The sequence below is a fragment of the Scyliorhinus torazame genome, chromosome 1, assembly GCF_047496885.1.
Source record: "Scyliorhinus torazame isolate Kashiwa2021f chromosome 1, sScyTor2.1, whole genome shotgun sequence".
Taxonomy (NCBI): domain Eukaryota; kingdom Metazoa; phylum Chordata; class Chondrichthyes; order Carcharhiniformes; family Scyliorhinidae; genus Scyliorhinus; species Scyliorhinus torazame.
The window spans coordinates 140,830,284-140,844,742 of NC_092707.1; positions in this window are offsets into that span (position 1 = coordinate 140,830,284).

The window sequence follows — 14,459 nt, forward strand, 5'->3', positions numbered from 1 at the left end:
GGGCGATGTCGGGTGTGTCACATGAGCAAGGTTGTACCATAACAGAACATGAATGCGAACGAGAAAAAAAAACTTGAACAGTGGTCCAGTCAGACGATATCTGGAATGATAAACAACAACAGGTTATCATATAAAATTGTGTAACTTGTTAGACATATGAACGGTGTTATAAGTCCAGTCTAATGGGCTTGCGACGAGTTCGGGTTGACTGTCAGGGTGGCACACCACTCATCGGCTGGATTGATGGCATTGACCTTGTTGACATCGATGACGGAAACGCGGAAGGCATCCTGGTCATCTGCATCACTTAACTGGAAGTCTTGATGCGTGGGCTGGACGGTCCTGACTTGTCTGTGAGATTGTCGGGGATGTGCAGGATCCATGGGTTGAGCCGAACAACAGTGGGCAGCATAGTGGCCCATCTTGCCACATCTGAGGCACTGTCGGTTTTTAGCAGGACATTGCCCTTTTAAGTGTACAGCTCCACAATTACCGCACGTCATGACGTCACGGCGTTCATTGCGCCACTGCGCATGCGCAGTGCGATCTTGCGGTGGGCGCGCCTGCGCAGTGCGTCCCTCGATGTGGCCGTTATTTTTGGCGCGCACCAGCGCGGGAGACCGCGAAAAGTGCGGGAAGCGGCCGCTGTCGTCCGGGCCGTGGGTCGGGAAGTAATCGACGGCCTGGATGCGTTCGGCGTCGTGGGCGGCCTGGCTTGCCGATTCGACGGCTGGGGACCCCCTCCGTGCCAACTCGGACGCCTGAAATCGGGCAAAACGGCAGGTTGCATTCTCGTGGAGGACACAGGCTTCCACAGCAGACGCTAAGGTGAGGCTTTTTATTTTAAGAAGCTGCTGGCGTAGGCCACTAGAGGCAACGCCAAAAACAATCTGGTCCCTGATCATGGACTCTGTGGTGCTGCCGTAACCGCAGGACTGCGCTAGAATTCAGAGGTGCGTCAAAAAGGGTTGAAAAAGCTCCTCCTTACCTTGCAGGCGTTGCTGAAAGAGGTATCTTTCAAAACTTTCATTCACTTCAACCTTAAAGTGCTGGTCCAGTTTGAGGATGACCGTGTCATATGTGGATTGGTTTTCGCCTTCTTCGAACACCAGTGAGTTGAAGACGTCGAGGGCGTGCTGACCTGCGTAGAAGAGGAGCATTGCAATCTTTGTTTCATCCGAGGCACTCTGTTTTTCGTTGGCTCGGATGTACAGGTCAAATCGCTGCCTGAAGAGCTTCCAATTGGTACCTAGGTTCCCCGCGACTTGCAACGGCTGCGGTTTGTCGGTGCGGTCCATGTCCAGAATGGCAGGTTAGTTGGCAGGTATCGATCCACTCCTGTACCATGTGGTGTTGGGCGTTCTGACACACAGATGAGCCAACACGGTTGTATATGGTACAACGCTATTTTATTTAAACTTTCTATGTACAGTTTTGTCTTGATACTCTGCACGTGGGGATTCCCTGTTTGTGATCTTGTAACAGGTCTTGTCCGTGTCTTTGTCCCCAGACCTACTGTCCACTAGGTGTCGTGCACGTGCTTTTATGTGGTTGGTGTCCTTGTGTGTGATTGGTTGTGGTGTTGTGTGCTCTGATTTGTCTGTTGGTGTGTCCATCATGATGTGTGTGTTTGAATATCATGACACTTTCCTTGGCCTTTTACTTCACCATGGGTAAATATCTGATGTTTATCTGTGGGCAGTTCCCGCCTCCTTCTTCCCCCTCCCTATTGCTTGGCCTCCCCATTCTTCTCCCCTCATCCCATCCTGTTGTCAGCCTGCAATTGAGGGTTCTCTTTCATGTGGCTCTGTGTTGGGCCCTCTAGTCTTTGTGCCGGCTGCTTTCCGGCCTCTCCCTTGTTGTTTCCTCTGGTCTCCCCCTCCCCCGTTTCCTCCCTTCCCATTTCTGTCTGCTCCCTGTGGTCCCGTTGGCTCCTGTGTGGCCCACCCCCTCCCCCACTCTATTGGTTGTTGCCTTCGAACAGGTCTTGGAACAAGTTAGTGAATGGCCTCCACGCTTTGTGGAAGCCATCCTCTGACCCTCGGATGGTGAGCTTGATCTTCTCCAGGTGGAGATATTCTGACAGGTCTGCAGCTGTAGGTGGTGCTGTTGATCGCCAGCCGAGCAGGATTCTTTGGCATGCGATTAAGGAAGCAAAATCAAGGGCGTCGGCCCTCTTCCCCATGTGTAGTTCTGGCTGGTCCAATGCCCCGAAGGCTACCACTCAGGCACTGCTCCACCCTCACCCCCACAACCTTGGACATTGCCTCAAAGAAGGCTGTCCAGAACCTTACAAGTCTGGGGCAGGCCCAGAACATGTGGGTGTGGTTACCCGGGCCTCCCTGGCACGGTTCACATTTGTCCTCCATCTTCGGGAAGAACTTGTTCATTCAGGTTCTGGTTAGGTGCGCTCTGTGCACCACTTTGAACTGCATGAGGCTTAACCTTATGCATGAGGAGGTGGAGTTGGCCCTGTTCACTGCTTCGCCCCAGAGTCTCCACCCTATTTTCGTCCCTAGCTCTTCCTCCTACTTTTCCCTCATTTCAACCAGTGGGGAGCATGTCCTTTCTAAAAGTCACCTATACAGGTCCCCATTGTTATACTTCCCTTTCCCTAGACTGGCAATGCCCAGAAACTCCTCTAACACTGTGTATCTCGGGGTCCTTGGGGACATTGTTGTCTCCTTGTGGAGAATGTTTTTGACCTGCAAATGTGGGAGATCGTTCTTGATTTCTCGAAGAATTAAGGGCTATGGAGAGAGAGCGGGTAAATGGAGTTGAAATCAGCCATGATTGAATGGTGGAGTGGACTCGATGGGCCGAATGGCCTTACTTCCACTCCTATGTCTTATGGTCTTATAGTAGTTGCAGTCTCTCCGTCAGCTCCTCTAAGGTTGCTGATCTGTCTTCTGTGTAAAAGTCCCTAACCGTCAGTGTCCCCCCCGTCCTGTCTCCACTTCTTAAAGGTGGCGTCTAGCATGGCCGGTGGAAACCTCTGGTTGCCGCAGTTGAGGGCCATGGTGGATACCTCGGTCAGACCGAAGTGCTGCCTCATCTGGTTCCAGGTTCTCAGGATTGCTACCACCACTGGGTTTGTTGAGTGTTTTGTTGTCAAGGATGTGAGCATTGCCATAGCAAGGGCCCGGAGGGTTGTTCCTGCACAAGAGGACTCCTCCATCCTCACCCATCCTGTGTTGGTTCCGTCATCCATCCCATCCCCTCCTCTTTCTGCTGCCCCGTGGTAGTATTGAAAATTTGGGAGGGCCAGGCCCCCCATCCTTCTCCTCCTTTGTAGTGCTGGTTTGGAGATTCTTGGATCCCCCCCCCCCCCCCCGCCCCCACACTTCAAACGCCATTTTGTCTATTGCCTGGAAAAAGACCTTGAGTATGTAGATTGGTATGGATCTGAACAGGAAGAGGAACCTTGGAAGTACGTTGAACTTGATCATCTGCACCCTCCCAGCCAGGAAAGCAGAAGTGCATCCCATCTCTGTATGTGCTTTTTAACTTCCTCCGCCAGACTGGTCACGTTCCACTTGTGGATCCATATCCATTCATGTGCTATCTGGATCCACAGGTAGCGGAATTTGCTTTGGGCTATTTTAAATGGTAGACCCTCCAGCTCTGCCCCTACTCCTCTCGGGTTCAACGGGAATACTTTGCTCTTGCCCAGGTTGAGTTTGCAGACCGGGAAGGCTCCAAACTCTCCCAGGATTCGTGATTTCTTTTATGCCGTTCTGCGTTCTTGCAGCCTCCTGCAAGGTGATTACCAGCGGTTCAATTGCCAGGACGAACAAGAGAGTTTCACCCATGAGGTGAACCCTGTCCCTAGCCCAAGATGCCCCTTAAATGTCACTATCGTCCCTGCTTCCACCACCTCCTCCGGTAGCGAGTTCCAGGCACCCACTACCCTCTGCGTAAAAAACTTGCCTCGTACATCTACTCTAAACCTTGCCCCTCTCACCATAAACCTATGCCCCCTAGTAATTGACCCCTCTAACCCGGGGAAAAGCCTCTGACTATCCACTCTGTCTATGCCCCTCATAAGTTTGTAGACCTCTATCAGGTCGCCCCTCCACCTCCTTCGTTCCAGTGAGAACAAACCAAGTTTATTCAACCTCTCCTCATAGCTAATGCCCTCCATACCAGGTAACATCCTGGTAAATCTCTTCTGCACCCTCTCTAAAGCCTCCACATCCTTCTGGTAGTGTGGCGACCAGAATTGAACACTATACTCCAAGTGTGGCCTAACTAAGGTTCTATAAAGCTGCAACATGATTTGCCAATTTTTATACTCAATGCCCCAGCCAATGAAAGCAAGAATGCCGTATGCCTTCTTGACTACCTTCTCCACCTGTATTGCCCCTTTCAGTGACCTGTGGACCTGTACACCTAGATCTCTCTGACTTTCAATACTCTTGAAGGTTCTACCATTCACTGTATATTCCCTACCTGCATTAGACCTTCCAAAATGCATTACTTCACATTTGTCCGGAATAAACTCCATCTGCCATCTCTCCGCCCAAGTCTCCAAAATGATCTAAATCCTACTGTATCCTCTGACAGTCCTCATCGCTATCCGCAATTCCATCAACCCTTGTGTCGGCTGCAAACTTACTAATCAGACCAGTTACATTTTCCTCCAAATCATTTATATATACTACAAACAGCAAAGGTCCCAGCACTGATCCCTGTAGAACACCACTAGTCACGGCCCTCCAATCAGAAAAGCACACTTCCATTGCTACTCTCTGCCTTCTATGACCTAGCCAGTTCTGTATCCATCTTGCCAGCTCACCTCCGATCCCGTGTGACTTCACCATTTGTACCAGTTTGCCATGTCTTGTCAAAGGTCTTTCTGAAGTCCATATAGACAACATCCACTGCCCTACCTGCATCAATCATCGTTGTGACCTCCTCGAAAAACTCGATCAAGTTAGTGAGACACGACCTCCCCTTCACAAAACCGTTCTGCTTCTCGCTAATATGACCACTTGGTTCCAAATGGGAGTAGATCCTGTCTTTAAGAATTCTCTCCAGTAATTTCCCTACCACTGACATATGGCTCACTGGTCTATAGTTCCCTGGATTATCCTTGCTATCCTGCTTAAGCAAAGGAACAACGTTGGCTATTCTCCAGTCCTCCGGGACATCACCTGAAGACAGTGAGGATCCAAAGATTTCTGTCAAGGCCTCAGCAATTTCCTCTCTTGCCTCCTTCAGTATTCTGGGGTAGATCTCATCAGGCCCTGGGGATTATCCACCATAATATTTTTCAAGAAGCCCAACACCTCGTCTTTTTGGATCTCAATGTGACCTAGGCTATCAACACGCCCTTCTCCAGACTCAACATCCACCAATTCCTTCTCTTCGGTAAATACTGATGCAAAGTATTCATTTAGCACCTTGCCCATTTCCTCTGGCTCCACACATAGATTCCCTTGCTTATCCTTCAGTGGGCCAACCCTTTCCCTTGCTACCCTCTTACTTTTTTTGTGCGTGTAAAAAGCCTCGGGATATTCCTTAACCCTATTTGCCAATGACTTTTTGTGACCCCTTTTAGCCCTCCTGACTCCTTGCTTAAGTTCCTCCCCACTTTCCTTATATTCCACACAGGCTTCATCTGTTCCCAGCCTTCTAGCCCTGACAAATGCCTCCTTTTTCTTTTTGACGAGATCTACAATATCTCTCGTTATCCAAGGTGCCTGAAATTTGCCATATTTTATCCTTCTTCCTCACAGGAACATGCCGGTCCTGAATTCAACTGACATTTGAAAGCTCCCACATGTCAGATGTTGATTTACCCTCAAACATCTGCCCCGAATCTATGTTCTTCAGTTCCTGCCTAATATTGTTATAATTAGCCTTCTCCCAATTTAGCACATTCACCCTAGGTCCACTCTTATCCTTGTCCACCAGTACTTTAAAACTCACTGAATTGTAGTCATTGTTCCTGAAATGCTCCCCTACTGAAACTTCTACCACTTGGCTGGGTTCATTCCCCAATACCAGGTCCAGTACAGCCCCTTCCCTAGTTGGACTATCTACATATTGTTTTAAGAAGCCCTCCTGGATGCTCCTTACAAACTCTGCCCCGTCCAAGCCCCTAGCACTAAGTGAGTCCCAGTCAATATTGGGGAAGTTGAAGTCTCCCATCGCAACAACCCTGTTGCTTTCACTCCTTTCCAAAATCTGTCTACCTATCTGCTCCTCTACCTCCCGCTAGCTGTTGGGAGGCCTGTAGTAAACCCCCAACATTGTGACTGCACCCTTCTTATTCCTGATCTCTACCCATAGCCTTGCTGCCCTCTGAGGTGTCCTCCTGCAGTACAGCTGTGATATTCTCCCTAACCAGTAGCGCAACTCCTCCACCCCTTTTACATCCCCCTCTATCCCGCCTGAAACATCTAAATCCTGGAATGTTTAGCTGCCAATCCTGTCTGTCCCTCAACCAGATCTCTGTAATGGCAACAACATCATAGTTCCAAGTACTAATCCAAGCTCTAAGTTCATCTGCCTTACCTGTTATACGTCTTACATTAAAACATATGCACTTCAGGCCACCAGTCCCGCTGTTTTCAGCAACATTTCCCTGTCTGCTCTTCCTCAGAGCCATACTGGCCCTATTTCCTAGTTCTCCCTCAATATAAACCTATTGCTCTGATACCAACCCCCCTGCCATGCTAGCTTAAACCCTCCCGTGTGACACTAGCAAACCTCGCGGTCAGGATATTTATGCCTCTCCGTTTTAGATGCAACCCGTCTTTCTTATACAGGTCACACCTGCCCCGGAAGAGCTCCCTGTGATCCAGATAAATGAAACCCTCCCTCCTACACCAGCTGTTTAGCCATGTGTTTCGCTGCTCTATCTTCCTATTTCTAGCCTCACTGGCATGTGGCACAGGGAGTAATCCCGGGATTACAACCCTTGAGGTCCTGTCTTTTAACTTTCTGCCTAGCTACCTGAACTCCTGCTGCAGGACCTCATGCCCCTTCCTGCCCATGTCATTAGTACCAATATGTACAACGACCTCTGCCTGTTTGCCCTCCCCCTTCAGGATGCCTGCTACCCGTCCTGAGACATCCTGGACACTGGCACCAGGGAGGCAACATATCATCCTGGAGTCTCTTTCACGTCCACAGAAGTGCCTATCTGTGCCCCTGACTATAGAGTCCCCTATGACTATTGCTTTTCTGCGCTTTGACCCTCCCTGCTGAACATCAGAGCCAGCCGTGGTGCCACTGCTCTGGCTGCTGCTGTTTTCCCCTGATAGGTTATTCCCCCCGACAGTATTCAAAGGGGTATACCTGTTTGAGAGGGGGACAACCACAGAGGATTCCTGCACTGACTGCCTGCCCCATCTGGTGGTCACCCATCTCTCTGCCTGCACCTTGTGTGTGACCACATCTCTATAACTGCTATCTATGACGCTTTCCGCCACCTGCATGCTCCTAAGTGCATCCAACTACTGCCCCAACCAAACCATACGGTCTGTGAGGAGCCCCAGTTGGGTGCACTTACTGCAGATGAAGCCATCTGGGACGCTGGAAGCCTCCCGGACCTGCCACGTCTCACAGTCAGAGCACTGCACCCCTCTAATTGACATTGCACCTATAAGACTATGTGACTATAAGAAGGATGGGTTGCAACTAATTAGTAAATTAAATTAGAAAATATATTTTTTTAAAAGTTACTGTTAACTTTATGTTTCCTAGCACTAGATTTCTACTTAAAATGTAAATGCTAAATACAGTACTCTCTGGTCTCTGGCTTAGATACCCTTCTAAATTATGATTCAGTAATTAATTAATTACAAATTCTTTATAAATTCTGTGTTGTCCCAGTTGGGAGTATACACATTCACCGGGACTACCGGTGCCGTGTCTAGAGCACCACTGACCATGACGTACCATCCACCTGGATCCGTAACCGTCTTTGTTGCCGTAAACACCATCCTCTTACTTATCAAAATAGCCATCCCCTTGGCCTTCGTCCTGTAGCAGGAATGGTAGGTCTGTACCACCCAGCCCTTCCTTACCCACAATCGGTCCTTCTGCTCAGGTGCGTCTCTTGGAGGAAGGCTATGTTAGCTTTCATACTTTTCAGGTGGACAAGGACTTTGGATCTTTTCACTGGGCCGTTAAATCCCCTAACGTTCCAGGTGACTATCCTGTTGCAGGGTTTCTATCCCCCCTTTCCTGTGGTATCAACCACACTTACTTTGTGGATGCGTCCCTGCCCTCTGGGGTTTCCCTTTGTTAGGGGGCCATCAATAATAGCCATGGTCACTATACTCACCATGAGGCTGGACCCCTGAGCTCCGGAGTTTCTCTTTGTCCAGGGAGCACCCAACATGGCTGCCAACTGTGTGTATGCCACATGGGTGAGACCCTGCACGCCGGGGTTTCCCTTTGTTTCGGGGCACTCCAAAGTGGCTGCTTGCGGTGCCATCTTGTTCCATCTTTGCGAACTTGATCTGCTGAAGCCAGCCCAGTGTCCTTCCCCCCGAAACGCTGTGTTCCCCTGTGTTTTCAATTCCCCTACTGTCACCCTCTGTGCCCTCCTACCTTCCCTCCCCCCAAAACAATGTGTCTCTCCCCCCCCCCCACCGCCCCGGTTTGGAGATGAACCTCTGTCCAACTCATTCTCATACTTCCTGGCGCTAGCTTTTCCTGCTGGTGTGGTGGCCCTCCCTCCCAGGGTTGATCTGAGCCCTTCCTATGCCCACTCGGTTGGTATCCTCTCCGTCTCCTCCTCATCCTCCCCTGCGCTCTGCTGACCTCGCCCCTTCCTTCCTATGAGCAAGTTTCCTTAGTCATGGCGAGGCAGTGCAGTCCCATGCAAAATTGTCCATTTCCATCACTTTCTCAGTAGCATCCTCACCGCTGCCTCGTTTGCTGTTTATCTAGTCCGTTCATACAGATGGACTCGTCCATCTCTGTCCGGGTTGTAAAATAGTGCTCTTTGTTCTGGTACGTCTCCCAAAGCATGGCTGTGGAATAACATTCCAAATCTTACATTGTTTTTGTGCAAGGACGACTTTGCATGGTTGAATCCGGCCCTGCCCCCAATGTCTTGTATACCCTTATCTTGTGTCCCTCCGAAATGCTTGCCTTCGCCTGCCGAGCGCAGTAGCAGGATCCGCTCCCCATCCTGGTACCTGTGCAGCTTGGGTATTATCGCCGTCGACTGCTCCCCGGCCCTGGGCTTTGGTCGGAGTGACCTCTGGGCCCCGTCGATTTCCGACGGCTTGGGGAAGTTGTCCCTTCCAACCAGGTTGCCCAGAATCTGGGCCACGTAGTCGGTTGGGTCTCTGTCCTCAATTCCCTCTCGCAGGCTCACTATTTGAATATTTTGCTGCCTGGATCGTTTCTCCAAGTCCTCAACCTTCCCTTTCAGGCGTCCCTGTGTTGCCAGCAACCTCTTTATCTCTTTACCTCCAGGACGACGGTCTCTCTGGTCCGTTGATGTCTTTTCAAATTCCAGTACCGTTTTCCCTTGGGCTTCCAGCCTCCTTCTCATGCCATACAGCGCCATCTGCATACCGCCCAGCGCTACCGCCACTGCCAGCTTGGCTGCCATTTGAATCTCCACCTTAATCTCGTCCTTCTTTGCGGTTTGTGTGGTATTATAGATATTACGGTACCTGATAGGCTAAAGCACCGTTGGCGGAAACTGTATGCTTGCTATTGGTTAGAGTGCATAATAGCTCCGCCCTGCTAGGCGGGGTATAAGAACCCGTGCCGCTCCAGCAGCTCTCATTCTGTACCTGAGCTACTGGGGGAAACATCTAGCTTATTAAAGCCTTCAGTTGGACTACAACCTCGCTTTAGTGGTCATTGATCGTGCAACAATTTAGGAAGCTAGAATTTTAAGAAGAAAGGATGGAGCTCCGAATCAAGCCGGAGTGTCTGCAACTTAGCCGCCACGCGGCGAACTCAGCGGCAATCTTTAAGCACTGGCTGGCGTGCTTTAAAGGGTATCTCGAGACGGCCGAAAACGCACCCACGGGAGAGCAGAAACTGCACGTCCTGCACTCAAGGGTGAGCCCGGAGATTTACACCCCCATCGAGGAAGTGGAAGACTTCGATGCAGCAATAGAGCTGCTAAAAGGACACTATATTCGCCCGGTAAACCAGGTCTACGCCCGGCACCTGCTTGCAACAAGGCGACAAACCCCTGGGGAATCGCTGGAGGAATTCTACCGCGCACTCCTGGTGTTGTGAAGAAGATGCGGCTGCCCGCAAGTTTTGGCGAGCGAACACACGGAACTCTTAGTCCGGGGCGCTTTCGTGGCAGGTGTGCTATCGTCACAAATCCGGCAGCGCCTGTCAGAAAAGGACACCCTAGGTTTCAGGGACGCATGGGCCCTTGCAGGCTCCCTGGACGTGGCCTCCAGGAACGCCCACACTTACGTTCCCGACCGCGCGGCAGTCCCCTGGGCAGCGTGGAACAGATTCGTGGCGGACCCCGAGGCTTCCGCCATTTCCCCACAGGCCTGCACTGCAAGGCGGCCTGGCAACCCCGAGGGGCCCCGCTGCTACTTTTACGGGCAGGCCAAGCACCCCCGCCAGCGCTGCCCGGCTCGCGCATCCACCTGCAAGGGATGCGGCAAAAAGGGGCATTTCGTGGGGCTATGCCAGGCCCGAGCGGTGGCCGCGGTCTCCAACGGCGAGTGCGGTCAGCAACCACAGACTTCTCCACGGGCCCTGTGCGGCCAGTGGTCGCCGCGACCTCCATATCTCAGGGCCACGTGCGGACCCCGGGTACCGCCATCTTGTTCAGCGGACGCCACGTTGGAAGGATGGGCGCCGCCATTTTGTGCACCCCCAGCCATGTGCGACCAATGGGAGACGCCATCTTGGATGAACCCCCAGGACCCCAGCTCAGCTGTCCACACACTGCCCGAACAGATCTCTCAACTGCTGCGATTGGCCTCGGTGACTCTGGATCAGTCCCGGCCTCGAACACTCTCAACGTCTACGACGACCGTATTCATCAACGGGCACGGGACTTCCTGCCTAATCGACTCTGGGAGCACGGAGAGCTTTATACACCCCAACATGGTAAGGCGCTGTTCTCTCCTCATCCACCCCGTTAATCAAAAAATCTCACTGGCCTCCGGTTCCCACTCAGTGGAGATAAAGGGGTTTTGTGTAGCAAACCTCACAGTCCAGGGAAGGGAGTTCAAAAATTTCCATCTCTACGTCCTTCCCCACCTCTGCGCGGCTACATTCCTGGATTTAGACTTCCAGTGTAACCTTCAAAGTCTGACCTTCCAATTCGGCGGCCCTATACACCCCCCTTACTGTCTGCGGCCTCGCGACCCTTAAGGTCGACCCGCCATCCCTGTTGGCGAACCTCACCCCGGATTGCAAACCCGTCGCCACCAGGAGCAGACGCTACAGTGCCCAGGACTGGATCTTTATTAGGTCAGAAGTCCAAAGGTTACTGAGGGAAGGGGTCATTGAAGCCAGTCACAGCCCCTGGAGAGCTCAAGTAGTGGTGGTAAAGACCGGGGAGAAGACCATAGGATGGTCATCGACTACAGCCAGACCATCAACAGGTTTACGCAGCTGGCCGTGTACCCTCTCCCCCGCATATCTGACCTGGTAAACAGGATCGCGCATTATAAGGTCTTCTCCATGGTGGATCTCAAGTCCGCCTACCACCAGCTCCCCATCCGCACTAGTGACCGCAAATACACTGCCTTCGAGGCAGATGGGCGGCTCTATCACTTGTTCAGGGTTCTCTTCGATATCACCAACGGGGTCTCGGTCTTCCAGCGCGAGATGGACCGAATGGTTGACCGGTACGGTTTACGGGCAACATTCCCGTATCTCGATAATGTCACCATCTGCGGCCACGACCAGCAGGACCACGACACCATCCTCCGAAAATTTCTCCAGACCGCTAAAATCCTTAACCTTACATACAACAAGGATAAATGCGTGTTTAGCACCGACCGTCTAGCCATCCTCGGCTACGTAGTGCGAAATGGAGTTATAGGCCCCGACCCTGAACGCATGCGCCCCCTTATGGCGTTACCCCTCCCTCACTGCTCCAAGGCCCTGAAACGTTGCCTAGGGTTTTTTAGCTACTACGTCCAGTGGGTCCCCAACTATGCGGACAAGGCCCGTCCCCTGATCCAATCCACAACTTTTTCCCTGTCGATAGAGGCAGGCCAGACCTTCAGCCGCATCAAAGCAGACATTGCAAAGGCCATGATGCACGCCATCGACGAGTCCCTCCCCTTCCAGGTCGAGAGCGATGCGTCCGACGTAGCTCTGGCGGCCACCCTCAACCAAGCGGGCAGGCCCGTGGCCTTCTTCTCCCGTACCCTCCATGCTTCCGAAATCCGCCACTGCTCAGTCGAAAAGGAGGCCCAGGCCATAGTAGATGCTGTGCGACATTGGAGGCATTACCTGGCCGGCAGGAGATTCACTCTCCTCACGGACCAACGGTCGGTTGCTTTCATGTTCGATAATGCACAGCGGGGCAAGATAAAAAACAACAAGATCTTGCGGTGGAGGATCAAACTCTCCAACTACAACTACGAGATCTTGTATCGTCCCGGGAAGCTAAACAAGCCTCCTGACGCCCTGTCCCGCGGCACATGTGCCACCGCACAAGTGGACCGCCTCCGAGCCCTCCACGAGGACCTCTGCCACCTGGGGGTCATTCGCTTTTTCCATTTTGTCAAGACCCGCAACCTGCCCTACTCCATCGAGGAGGTCAGGACTGCCACCAGGGACTGCCAAATCTGCGCGGAGTGCAAACCGCACTTCTACCGGCCAGAGAGAGCGCACCTGATAAAGGCTTCCTGTCCCTTTGAACGCCTCAGCATGGACTTCAAAGGCCCCCTCCCCTCCACCGAATGCAACACGTACTTCATGAACGTGATTGACGAGAACTCCCGGTTCCCAGTCGCCATCCCCTGCCCTGACATGACCGCAACCACTGTCATCAAGGCCCTCCATAGCATCTTTGCACTGGGTGATGCACGATCAATGACCACTAAAGCGAGGTTGTAGTCCAACTGAAGGCTTTAATAAGCTAGATGTTTCCCCCAGCCGCTCAGGTACAGAATGAGGTCTGCTGGGGCGGCACGGGTTCTTATACCCCGCCTAGCAGGGCGGAGCTATTATACACCCCAGCCAATAGCAAGCATACAGGTTCTACCAATGGTGCTTTAAAATACCACATTCACCTCCTGTTAAAAAAGAGTCCGGCGTGGGTGGTGGCCAGAAACTACAAAACATAACAACATGGTATAATTAGTTATGGAGGTACCGTAATACCTCCGTACAGTGTTTAGTAACTATTTACAAGTCTGGTAGCTATGTACAATTGGTGGTTTATATTTACAGATTACAGTTAAAATGAGGCAATCAGTCGATCGGAGGCCCTCATCGTCCTGTGTGATTGTCGGAGCCTCAGTGGTGACTCCGGTGGAGGCTCGGGCGTCTGTGACTCCGGGAGCGTGGCTTCGATCTCCATGGCAGCTTTGTCACCCCTAGACGGCGCCGGTGGGGAAAACGGCTGACCTGGAAAGGGAGCGCCTGCGGGGGGCGTCGGTGGGTGGGATGGCCTAGACGGGGGTGGCGGAAGGACCGATCCTCCTGTAAGGTGCTGCGGTGGAGGGGAGAGTGGAACTGGTGGCTGGAATGTCCGTGGAGTTCCGGCGGGCGCCAGGTCCCGTAGGGAGACCGTATCTTGTCGACTGTCGGGTACGCCACGTAGGCATACTGGGGGTTAGCATGGAGCAGATGGACCCTCTCGACCAACGGGTCTGACTTGTGCGCCCGCACGTGTTTTCGGAGCAGGATGGGTCCGGGTACTGCCAGCCAGGTCGGGAGCGAGGTCCCAGATGAGGACTTCCTAGGGAAGACAAGGAGGTGTTCGTGAGGTGTCTGATTGGTGGTTGTACAAAGTAGTGACCGGATGGAGTGGAGGGCCACCGGGAGAACTTCCTGCCAGCGGGAGACTGGGAGATTCTGGACTGTAGGGCCAGTAGGATGGTCTTCCAGACCGTTCCGTTCTCCCTCTCCACCTGTCCGTTTCCCTGAGGGTTGTAACTGGCCGTCCTGCTCGAGGCGATGCCCTTGCTGAGCAGGAATTGACGCAGTTTGTTGCTCATAAAGGAGGACCCCTATCACTGTGTATGTAAGCGGGGTCATTGATCGTGCATCACCCGAAAAGTGCAAAGATGCTACGGAGGGCCTTGATGACGGTGGTTGCGGTCATGTCGGGGCAGGGGATGACGAATGGGAACCAAGCAGCAGCTGCAGGACCTTCAGGTCCAAGGAGTGCTTTCCCGGGTAATGGAGCCGACTCCATGGGTCAGCTCCATGGTGTGTGTCAAGAAGCCTTCCAGCGAGCTCCGGATCTGTATAGACCCAAAAGACTTAAATCGCAACATAATGAGGGAACACTACCCCATACCCAAACGTGAGGA